The 13,202-nt window shown below is 38.1% G+C and overlaps 1 protein-coding gene across 3 annotated transcripts in view; it reads right to left on the bottom strand.

Annotated features, from left to right (window-relative positions):
• The window catches only part of NLGN4X (neuroligin 4 X-linked), a 163,753-nt gene that overhangs the window by 129,866 nt on the left and 20,685 nt on the right, over window positions 1-13,202 (bottom strand). For 2 of the 3 annotated variants that reach the window (XM_036386925.2, XM_036386941.1), the window contains exon 2: window positions 4,015-4,098. The gene's annotated coding sequence lies outside the window, so the exon portion shown is untranslated. Of the gene's footprint in view, window positions 1-4,001; window positions 4,099-13,202 lie in introns of all 3 variants that reach the window. The other variant, XM_036386933.2, reaches the window with a different exon arrangement.

Raw genomic sequence — 13,202 nt, 5'->3', positions numbered from 1 at the left:
ATTTAAGACAATCATTACTTATATTTTTATAAAATTGTTTAACTATCCTCTCAAGGCTTTTTAAAAAAGCTAATGAACTTAGGTAGAAGCTTGAAAATAATTCAAATACACTGCCACCTGAAAATAAATTTAATGACCTGGAAAGTTTTGGTGTTTGCTATTTCATATTTGAGTAATATTTGAAAAATGCTTCCTATTTCCATTTCTCACTTGGGTTCTTAAGAAATTCACATATTGGTGGAGATCATTAGAGTTTATCTAGTTTTAGATACTTTAGGTCAGTCATACTGAAATGCATTACAAAATATTGGAATAAAAATAATGGATACATCATTTTGAATTCAAATGGAAGCAAGGATTATTTATATTCATTAGAGAATCCACTATTTTTGATTTGATTTTCATTCCACTATTCACAGTAAGCCTCTACCTTTAATGGAAAACACACACCCTAATACCAGTGGTGTAATGGATTTGTTAAGATTAGATTTACCAGTAACATCTCACAGCAAAGCAGACAACGCAACTTAATTTATTTTTCCTAGATCAACTGAGAAACAGTTAACTACACTGGATTTAGGATTTCAGAATATTCTCCCTGGAGACAAATTTTTAGGTGCATAGAGAGCTGTGGAACATCCTACAACAAAATCTAGACAAACTCTCATTAAAGTCTGGTTAAATTTCCAGACAGTAGGTGTTAAATTCAATTTACACTACTGGACTTTTTTTAAGAAGATACAGTTTCCAATTTGGAAACTTACTGAAATGTTCAGCATCAGCCTCAATTGACTGACATAACCAGACCATCAATCTGGGTTCACCTGGTAACTTCATTAGTTGCTCTTGCTTATCACTTGTGTTTCAGTATGGAAAACACACCTTCTATCTTTGTAAAAAGGAAGAATTTTAAACTGAGTTATTTTTTTTCTTTCCTTCTTTGTGTTTCAAAATTAAGAGAGACTTGGTAGGAAGGATGCACACTATAACATTAGCAGAGCCTAAGTATCATAACACGGTCTTAGGAACCCGCATAACTGATGGATTTCCATGCTAAAATTGTGCAGATATTTGTCCAAGACAGAGGAAATGTGGGGGAGCACTTTTCTTCCACCTAAGACTATAAAATCAGTGAGAGCCTAAAAAGAAAACTGGAGGAGTTGAAGATGCTGCTTAACCAGAGGTTGGACTGCTCAGCTAAGAGTACTTTCATGTACAGCCTTAAACCCTGACAAGAGGAAGGGAAAAATTCTTATCCGAATCCCAAGAGCTGAAAAGTAAGCTGAGGAGCTCTGACAGCTCTAAGAATGAGAATTGTATTGTGCCCTGATTTTCCTCAGAGAATAAAGAGTTGATCTGTTTCCTAAAACTCCCAAGACTTAAACTGGAATGGTTTATTCCTGCCTCCTAATATAAAGGCTTTATTTTTCCGTCACATTTGTTACCATAAATGATACAAGACAGTAGGTTTGATCAGAGTCTGAGAACATGATCAAGAATCTGACAGTATGTGGCTACATCAAAGGAATGACACAGCGCTTCACAGACTACCACAGGGCTCCATCTGCACATTCAGCTGTCAGGTTGGGATTCTAGAAAGAAATCCAACCATTTCAACTCACTTATACTTCCAATGCACAATCAAAATCTGAGGAAAAAGCATGGGCCATTCATTTGCTTCAGTTTTTAATACTATATTATATATGCATTTCCAGGAAACACACATCGCATACTCCAAACATAAATTGATGGCTCCTGTTCTTGAGAAAGATAATGGGTCTATCATGTTGAAGAATTCTATCTGGAATTATGGATGAGACAGATAGCAAGTAAGCAGTTAAAGAGTTCAAGATGTAGGGATTTCTTTCTGTATTTCTCTCAAATATAAGAGTCCAATATAGCCAAAGTTATAGTTAGAATCTATCCAAGCTATTGTCCCTAGTTATCTTTCGGAATTTTTTTGTTCTTCTGTTTATCCAAATGGATCCCTATTTTCTGCTGAAAATACAACTTTGAGGTTAGTTTGGCTTGGATTATGAATTATCCTGAAGGCCTTCAGATCCATTTCCATTTTTCTCCTGAAAAAAATCTCAATAGAAACTTTTTCTAGACAAATAAGAAACAAACAAATATTTCTGTATTTCTGTTGTGTATTTTGGATTACCTCAGGGCTAGTAGTTGAATACAAATATTTGTGGCTACTTCAGAAAATTAGCAAGCAGAGAAGCAGAAATAAATTTTATGCTGATTTATAACTTCATTTTCTAATATTTTTCTTTTTTTTTTTTTAATGTATAGTCCAATTATCACCTTAGATGAACAAGAAAATTTTCAAAAGGCACAGCTGGCTTCTGATGTTCACTAACTTGCAGTGTGAGTTAAAAGCCAGACATCAACAGGCTCCATCTCACTTTTCTGCTTTAATGTTGTTTCCTTCCTTTTCTTCTCCTCCTCTCTGACTTTCCTGCTGTGCATTATGAAGAGCAAACAAAATACTGAGAAATTGGAAAAAACTAAAATCCCTCCATCCCTTGGTTTCCCCTTCAAAATCCTCTCTCCAGCTTCTGTGGTCTATCTCAGTGTACTGTGATAGAGCTAGAGATAAGAATTTCCCTTCTTGGAACATGGCTGTGGCTCATTCTAATGCCAGACAAGGCAAATGTACCACAAATTGTTAGTTCCAAAGAAATTATTTCAACATTGACTTCAGTTTTATATGAGCCTTGTATTCTTTATATCAGTTGCTTGCCTCGTTCCTGAAAAAAAATGTCATGAGTTCTCTGAAGCAGAGTCAGTAATTGAATTCTATGTATGACACTTATGCATATTGTACTAGTCACTATATACCTCCAAATAGTTCAGCTATTATCACAATCAGTGTGGATGCTAAACTATTAAACGGGTCCCTGTTCATAAAGTATTTTTTATTCAATTCCATGTAAATTGTTACAAATTGGAATAAACATGGTTCAGTGATGCAAAAATCACATACATTTTCAAAGCTGTTATTTTCTTTGTCTGAATTTTACACTTCACATAATGGTAGCTTCGATTTTCATAACTAACCTGTCACACTTTGAATTATTGCTTATTCACAACTTTATTATAACATCAGATATATTATTATTCCTTCTCCTTGAATTTAGGTCCCAGTGTCAATGCAAAATGGAAACGTCATTGTACTACAGCTGGTGCAATGATTACAGAAAAAGTCACATCTGCTTCAAAGTTCATAGATAGTATAAAGTGAAAAGGAAGAATTTGCACCAGAGAAACTTTTCTGGTCACTTGTACATCTCATTCCCTTCTCGTTAATCAATGTGTCAGGCAAAGTATGAAAGAATGGTAATTAGATCAAGGTGTTTTATAAAAAGAACATATTCTATGCATGGATTTCTAAATTAAACCCTTATCACATATTTCATATTGATATAATAAGAATGTTTATATATCTGTGTGCATAGATATACACATACATATATGTGCTGTGTACATGCTATACATTAAAATATGTTCTCTCATATTTTGCTAACAACTGAGAGGAAAAAATAGATCTTTATGGTAACAGTATGAAACAGCAACCCAGCCTCTTTTTTAGTACAGCCTCATAAGAACTCTGGAACCCCACCTTATCTTGCAAACTGAAGACAGACAGCTCTGTCTGGTACACTGTGGCCTGGAACCCCCAAATCTTACTGAGCAGCAGCGTCACAATAGCCAGGCTTAATCTCATGTCTTTTAATTACAAACTGATTGGTATAATTCAATACTTATAGAGCTGAAAAATAATAACAATTCATGCCTAACATAAGTAAGCATATAAACAGTGCTAATGCTTAGAATGTACTGTATTCCATGTCTCATTGGATGAACACAGGGTAAACAAACTTTTTAAATGGATATATTGCAAAGATATTCCAAGCACATTTAAGAACACCAGCAACAAAGACTTGCTATCTTTCTTTTCTATATTATGAAAAAAGGAATTGTTATGAACATACTTTTAGTACTTACCACTGTGTTGTATTTTTGAGAAGGCTTCAGCGTTCCCCCACAGGAGGCAGCATGATGTCATTTTAGTTACAGCAGAAATTTTTCCTGTTAGGAAAAAAATACATAGTGCTCTTCAGTAAATGAAGAAAAGAAATGCAGATGTATGAGTCAAAAATGGTAAAAAAGTGGTTGCTTAGTAAATCACCTGTAACACTATTTTTCAAGTTACCAAAAAGAGAAATGACAATATTAATAACCACACAATAAATACATTAAGCACACAGTATTGATTTGTGTCATAAAAATTATTAGAAGTATTTTTTTTCTTTGCATATTAAACACTGCTACAAAGACAGAATTGTCTTTAAACCTGTATACCACAAAAGCATACATTTTGAGAACCTGCTAAGGCAATTAAATACTCTGAAATCCAAGATACAGAAGAAATCATAACAAAACACTTTGGTTTTAAATATTTCTCTAAACATATATTATGCATAGCCAAATATAAAATTTCAATAGCCCAATATATAAAAATGTATTCAATTTTATTTAAATATAAATAATCACATTTTAAATGCCATTTTACTATTTTTATTCTTTCCTATGTGTAATTGAAAACTATACTTTATACTTCAAATTTCAATGGATAGACTATTTCTGAATAATCTATCCATGTTAGATTCACTTTTTAGATTAAATTCCAATATTTACCAATGGTCTGTTCTGTCAAGAGTATCTTGAGACACTGTGATTTAAAACCCAAATCTTAATAGTGTTAAGAAATGTATTTCAGGTAATTTTAATATTTCCAAGACTTTAATACCTTAAATACTTGTCTTCCCTCCAAAGCCAGCAGACTTTATGGGATTTACTTATCCCCTGCACACATTTTGCAGGGGAAACATGCGCTCTGTTTTTCTCTGTATAGCTCTTAAAGGCACTTCTTATCATTTATTCTTTTTTTTTTATTAAGTTGATCAGCACACAGATAGGAAATTTTGCAATTTTAATCACAATGAATACTTCCTCATGAATGGTTTGACTCTCTACAACCAAACCACTCACTGTAAGTGCAATTTATTATAACAGCTGCAAACACAGGCCTCAATTCTGTGTAAACACAGTGATTATCTTTGTAAGTTGGAAATAAGTACCAGTGGATGGCTACGTGAACACACGTCTGAAAAGAAGAAATTCTGAAATATGAATAAGGAATGTGTGAAACACCCTAGCTAAACTGTCAAAGTGTCCATCTGGACACTTGCTGCAGGGCAAGGCTGGCAACACTGCGACTTTTCATACACACCCATTGAGGAATCAGATGTTGAAGTTTAGAACAATCTGTATTCCAAGCTATGGTAATGCCTTAAATCTCTCTATATGACAGTGGCACTTTTACTGGAGATTTCACTGCTCACGTAGACCGACAGCCATTCCAATTCTCTAACAGTAGTATGTGATCAAACTTAGGATATAAGAAATAAGGAAGGATTTAAGGAATGGCTGTCAATGGAAGTGAAAATCCACTAAGGCTAACACAGCTTCCCTTCTCAGTTATTTAAAACCTGAATTTCTTTATTTCAGCATCCTTTATAGCTTAATTACTGCTACAGGAAGAGAGGAGAAAAAGAGAGGAGAAGAGAGGAGGAAAGAACTCAGCTTTACTGGTAACCATAGGGATTGCATTTATTGTCTCTCCATGGTACCAAAATAGTCTCCAGCTTTAAAGCATGAATTAAGAAGGTACTATTTCTAGGTTTTCCAAGTTTAACTCTGTACCTATATGTCTATCCTTTTCACCATTACATTATCTTACACTGTCTTCTAGTTGTCCTTGGCAGACTGAATTTGATTGTAGGTGACTAGGGTTATAATTTACATTTTATGTATTTTAGTAAATCACAATGTCCCTTTAAAGATCATGTTTAGACTTTATCTCTCTAATAGTCAATTGCTTTCAAAAAAGCAACAGCAAATGCTGCACCTCCTTTCTATCAGGAAGCATAGGCACATGTTAAAAGACTAGCACTAAGACAACATCTAGACAAAGTATAGGCATTGTCTACATACTTTATTTCTTTTTTAATGAGCTATTTTTTTTCATATCTGTGAAAACTAACTTCCTCATAATTACAAAATTTTAATGGAAATATTATGGGATGCTGGCAGTCCCTCTAAGCATATTTTTTTCTGAAATCTATGCCAGATTTGCTTACCATTCCACAGACACATTTCTAACTTAAACCCAATGGCGTTATAATGGCCCTAGTTTTAATGTTACCCAGTTTAAGCTTACTTATTTGAGTAATTTCTCAGAATTACCACAACTGTCTATGATTTTATAGATGGTACAACAAGAACACAGTAATACAGATATTCTGTCACTATGTACAGTTATCTTAGTCTACTTGAGAAAGAAAATCTGTCTTATAAAAAAAAATCTGTTTTGTTTTGAACATGATGACCCACTTTCTCCAGCTATTCCTAAAACCCCTGCCAGATCCTGCCAATACCTAAATATAGGCTAAAAACATTTTTTTTAGTATTTGATGCTCAAATTTGTTCAACACAATTACTGGACTATTTTAATTAACTTCTGTTTCAGCAGATAGATTCGTGGAGTCCCTTTAAGAAAATGTACCCTTTTGAATTCAATTTTAGCATCTTTAAATACGTCTTTAACACGTCTTTAAACCTGTAACCTTTACAATGTTTATACCCTTTTAACTTTCAATTCAGTTTCATAACAAGTTCTTTCTTTTGAAAATTTTCAGAATAAGCTCTCCTCACTGTTAAATTGAAAAAATTGTATCTAGTGACATATTTCACAGCAAATAATTTTTGAGTCTTTTTATCTATTAAAAAAAAAATCAGTCATTAAACAATGGGTGATAGAATATGCTGAGTTGGAAGTGACCCATCAGGATCATCAAATCCAACTCTGGTCCCAAGCAGGATACCCCAAGAATCACACCATGTGCCTGAGAGCATGGGGAAATGCATGCAGACAGTTCTGTGATATCCTCTCAGAATCAATAATCCAGAAGTCAGAAGATCAAGTAAGCAGATGTTGCTATTTCAACTCTTTATGGCCTGGACAGTTTGGGAGGCCAGTGCTGTTCAGAAGAGGAAAGCTAGCCAGAGGTAGATCTCACAGCAGGAAACAGACGCAGCCAGCCAGAGGTATATCAGAGATATGCAAATGAAATATTTTTTCCCCCTGATTAAAGTATATGAAAGCAAAATAACTAAATCTGACCATAGGCTTCCTTTGTATTTTAGTGGGTAGAAAAAAGGCATCCTTTTGAATTCTAGACTTATAATCTCCATGAGTCAGAGTGTGGGCCTCAAGTTAGAAAACTAACAACCCACTCTTCAACTACACCAGCTGAGCTAATGTTGATTTTGATTTATCCAAGAAATGAGTGGTGGCATCTTAATTTCTTTACTCGAACTAAATGTAATTAAGTATTAAACAATGCAAAGGCAGTGAAATGTAATTTTCCTTTGCTGAATAGGCAGTATCTCTCTCTTTGCCTAAAGGGAGGAAATTAATCCAGAAAAAACCTCCCATTTTGCAACTTTAATCAAAAGCACCACACCAGAAGATAGGAAGCCTCTTATCCACACACTCTTTCTCAATGTACATATTCTGAGTTACAGTCCTTGTCTTCAAGCAGATCAGAAAGAGATGTGAAATTTGTTTCTTCTTCCTACCTCTGACATACATACCTCATGATTCTCTGCTCACCTATTTCTGTTTTAAATAATTGAACCTCTGAACCTTTCTGTACCTCTAGTCTTGATTTCTGCCTGTCCTATGAGGATACCCTTGTAGCAATAGTCAGAGAAAAGCAGGGAGAAAAGATTGACACTCCTCTGAAGCCAGAGGTGAGGGACTGTATCTTCAGCCACAAATAACTAAAATATCCCACAAAACAGGTGGGTGGCTTTAGAAAGAAACTACAAGAAAAAGAAAGATTAGTCTTGTATGAATCTTGGCAAGGTCTAAGGGCAGGAAAAAGTCTAGCAGAGACCAAAGACGAACAGAGGAAGTAGGCAGAACAGCCGAACACAAACAATAAACAGAGACTGCTCTTCAGAGAAAATGGGCTGCTACCAAAGATACAATGGCAGCAGCAAAGGAGCAGTAACACAGAAATGGAAAGGCTGAGGCCACCTCCACAGGATGCAGATGGAGAGGAGAAATGGAGCTATGTGTAAGGCATGATGGCAGCTTGGAACAAGTGATGTGAATTTGCTTATTTTTTCCCCATAAAGTACTAACATTTCTTGAGAAATCATCTTGCCTTCAGAATTATTTGGATATGAATTTTTGTTAATACAACTGGCAAAGCAGATTAATTTCTCATGTTAGCTACATCAGAAACATCCTGAACCACCTACAAAAAAAAAAAAAGATATCATATGTGATATAGCAGATAAAAAAGATTAAAAATTCCTCCTTCATGAGGAGAATGAATTAAGATAAATATTTGAATAGAATATAATACACATTTCATTCTAAAACAAAGGACAAAAGGATCACAATATTGGTGCAATGAGGTTCCAAGCAAACCTAATAATAAATACTACAGGTCAAAACCTGAAAAGTTGCAAGAAAATAATAAACCATGCTGAAGAGAAAAAAGAAAACAAACCAAGGCTAAAAAAACTAAAAAAAAAAAAAACAAAACCCTAAAACCAAAACAAACCTAAAATACAACAAGCAGACTGCAAACAAAGACTTTAGACTCACTTTGAATCAAAACAAAACAAATCTTCTGAAGAATTTGCAAACTGCTATGAGAAGTCAGGAAGAATTAGACTCATGAAGCCTAGGTCCAAAACAGCAACAGAGACCAGAGAAATGCTGAAGATGCAGAAGAGAGTAATTTGCCATGTTAAGAAATTCTGAATGGCAAATGGAACAATAAATCCCCTTAGGGGAACTCTAAGAAAGTAACAATCCCGAAAAAAGCATGTAGAACAAGGCACAGAAAATCCAGAGGACATAAGAAATGTTAAGTCTAAGGTCAAAGAGAAGGGGAGAGTGCCAGCCCTGTGTCAAAATAAAAGGTTGAATCTCAAGCCACAGACAAGAGAAAGGCCAAGCTTTAGATTAAGGAGGAGGAGGAAAAGGAGGATGAGATACAGCTAAGGGAGAAAGACATCAGAAAGCAGAGGGGAAAATCAATCTGAACTAAAAAAAAAAAAAAGACTAAGGACAAAACTCAAGTTAAAGAAACAAAATCCAAAGAGAGCTTCAAGACCATGCTGAGACATTGAAACTAAAGTTCAGAAGGAACAGCAAGAGTTCCACATAATAGCCCTCAAACTTGTCGAGGTACAGCATTCAGAGTTTGCAGATAGGGAATAAGATGAATAGGAGACAGAAAAATCCACCCAGTGGCATGGAGTTCAGATGATCTTTTGGTCCTCACTTCAGGTAAATATTTAAGTCTCCTTAGGCCTTTTAATAGTATTTCTGTTTCTGAAACTAACAGCAAGAAATGTATGAAAAGGCACTGAAACAGCTATTACAGCAAGGCTCTTGCTCTGCTGGAGGTAATGTTAATTATCTGTGTCATTCAAAGTTATAACTAGTAAACCAATTATCTTTGATGAAATTATATATGCCTCTCTTATGCACAAGTAAACTGGTCAATATACCTTTCACCCTTATGATTTTTTAAGACCCTAGTGATTCAGGAAAAAGTTCTCCTAAAATTTTCACAGCCAGAAAGACTGGAATAACTAAAAATTCATTAAATAAAAAACTCGTACGTGAAAACTCTCTCAGAAGTGGAAACATTTTCATCTTTCCATAAATGATGTGTCAGATACTATCATTGCTGGTTAAGTCACTGAGCTGGTTTTCACACACTCAATAAAAATGCAGTGTAGGTAACAGAAATTGCAATTCCAGATATCAAGGTGAAATCAGTGCATCAAAATCTGTCTGCCCTTAGGGAATTGCCTATCTAGCTGTATAAATTTCCATTCCTACACTACTGAAACTTCTTTCAGGTGGACAAAACATGCACAGGGAGGCTATTCCAGCTCAGTGTTGATGTAAGTGGATGATGCCAAGGATACAAAGCACAAGGGCCCGACTGACAGCAACAGAGGTTCTGAGACTTTCTTCTCTTGAAAACTGACCTCTTACTCATTTTCACCTCTATGGTGTTTACCAGTTCTCCTCAATGAACCTAAAATATCAGTAAGACATTTCACAGAAAGTGACCCATCTATACTGCCTCTCCAGAATAAACATTTTCAGAAAGCCTTTCAACAAAGAACATCCCAGAGGACATCACCGATCCTGACCTGCCCAGGACCCGGGACCCCTGTCAGCTCCAGCCTGGAGGTGCTGCAGCAGGGCCGGTCCCCAGCTCCCCACAGCCCTGCCCAGACACACCCACACTGAGCCGGGCACAGCTCCCCACAGCCCTGCCCGAACACGGCCCCACTGAGCTGGGCACAGCTCCCCACAGCCCTGCCATGGCCTCACTGAGCCAGGAACAGCTCCCCACAGCCCTGCCCGGACACGGCTCCACTGATTCGGGCACAGCTCCCCACAGCCCTGCCTGGACACGGCCCCACTGAGCCGGGCACAGCTCCCCACAGCCCTGCCATGGCCTCACTGAGTCAGGCACAGCTCCCCACAGCCCTGCCTGGCCATGGCCTCACTGAGTCAGGCACAGCTCCCCACAGCCCTGCTCGGACACGGCCCCACTGAGCCAGGCACAGCTCCCCACAGCCCTGCCCGGACACGGCCCCACTGAGCCAGGCACAGCTCCCCACAGCCCTGCCCAGCTCTGCCATGGCCCCACTGAGCCAGGCACAGCTCCCCACAGCCCTGCCCGGACACGGCCCCACTGAGCCGGGCACAGCTCCCCACAGCCCTGCCCGGACACGGCCCCACTGAGCCGGGCACAGCTCCCCACAGCCCTGCCCGGACACGGCCCCACTGAGCTGGGCACAGCTCCCCACAGCCCTGCCTGGACACGGCCACACTGAGCCAGGTACAGCTCCCCACAGCCCTGCCTGGTCACGGCCCCACTGAGCCGAGCACAGCTCCCCACAGCCCTGCCTGGACACGGCCTCACTTAGCTGGGCACAGCTCCCCAAAGCCCTTCCTGGACATGGCCCCACTGAGCCAGGCACAGCTCCCCACAGCCCTGCCTGGACACGGCCTCACTGAGCTGGGCACAGCTCCCCACAGCCCTGCCCAGCCCTGCCATGGTCCCACTGAGCTGGGCACAGCTCCCCATAGCCCTGCCCAGAAGCAGCCTCACTAAGCCGGGCTCACTAAGTTGGCCACTGGCCCAGCCTGGCCTCATTCTGCCAGAGAGGGTCCTGATGCCCGGGGCTGAAACTGCCCCAGTGCCCTTGGCTGTCCTGCTCCTGACCAGGGGGGAACAGGTCCTGGCTGACACACCCTGCCCTGCTCCTCCCTGTGCAAAGCCTCCGACATTTCTGCACCCTGTGATGCCATGACATGTTACCAATGTGAATGAAATGTTCACGTGGCAAAAAAACCCAACAGTGATGGGACCCACGATGACACACAAATGAGGAGCATATCCTTCTTCCACCAGTCATCATTCCATCAATAACATAATCACCAAAATCTGCATCTTCTAAGCCCATAATATCTTTCCCCAATCACCATCATGACAACTATATGGATTGAAAAAACACATGAAGATAAACCCACACCAAACACTGCAACAGAATAAACTCATACAATATCTTAAGAAAGGAAATTAGTTACCACCAATTTTTTATAACATTCCTCTATTTCCTGTTTCTCTGCCCAGACTACCACCTTTGAAATACATCTAAGCATTAAATTCCTTAACTCCAAGTGCTCAAAATTACAGACTCCACAGAGACCTGAGTCTTACTCTTGTCTCTATTCCTCTTCCCTAGAGAAGCTTTCATTTTTTATTATAACCTATCTTCACTTTTTTTTTTACATGATTGAGCCGCCTTCTCAACACTTATGCCTGCCACAGAGGGACTGCCTCTCAGATTGTCTAACTGGTAGATAAATCTTTTGTTAGAGATAAAAAGAGGGTCTATATATAATTCCATAGGAGGTAATCCTCACAAAATTTGTTGCTAGCTGTCAGTGTAAAGGTCACTACTTTGGTTTCAACCCCTTAGGTAATGGTCTTCTGCATCCAGAAGTTCAACATTTTATCTAAGTATATTTTTTTATTAAAATGAGTGATGGTAACTCTCTTTACGAACCTTGCTAAACTTTGAGATTACCTAACTGAATTTTTAACATAAGAACATGTCTTAAAATTTAGCAATCACAAATGAAATAAAGTAAGAATGGCTATCTTCCTAGTAGAAAGCATTACATAAAGAACGAACAATGAGGTTCAATCATTCTGCAATTTGCATTAAATCATCAGGCAAAAATAAATGTCCAAACCACAATGATTACATAGAAGTGTCATAACTGGACTACAGTTTTAGATCATTTAGACCTTTACCTTTTTTTTACCTTGATGTTATATCTCCTTCCCTGTTACTGTCCCTTCTCCTTCCAGAAGGTACTTAATTTGTTTATTCTAAGCAGTATTTACCTTTATAGAGATTATGGTCAGAAGCTGAGGGCAGACACAACCACATTCTACACTGACCTATGGACTAAAACCCACACAATTTAAGCTACAATAAATGTGTTTTTACAACCTCCTTACTAGTCTCAAAATGATTGGTGATGAATGATTGATCTATTATATTTAGAAAAAGAATGAACAGTATTTTCACAAGAAGCAACTTCTGATGAAGCTGGGGAGTAGAGAGAAACAAACCCAAAGTACAACAGCAGTCTGATAAGGTGATTTTTTTTAAACAATCAGTGTGATTAGAAACATTCAAATATTGATAAAACAGATTTCTCTATAAACCTCATCTTTTCTCAGTTCAAAATTTCAGGTGTTGAATGGTACTCAAGTAACAGGACCAGAAGCAATGGGCACAAACAAACACATGAATTTTCCTCTGAATAGCAGGAAATGCTTTTCAGTTATGAGAGCGATCAAACACTGGCAACAGGTAACTGAGAGCTTGTAGGACCCCACTCCTTGGAGATATTCAAACAATGTCTGGACAAAGTCCTGGACAATCAGCTGTAGGTGTCTCTTCTTGAGCATAGGATTTGAAAAATGATCTCCAAAGGT

This window comes from Molothrus ater, chromosome 2 (assembly GCF_012460135.2).
Source record: "Molothrus ater isolate BHLD 08-10-18 breed brown headed cowbird chromosome 2, BPBGC_Mater_1.1, whole genome shotgun sequence".
Lineage (NCBI taxonomy): Eukaryota > Metazoa > Chordata > Aves > Passeriformes > Icteridae > Molothrus > Molothrus ater.
This window is presented reverse-complemented; position numbering and strand designations above follow the sequence as displayed.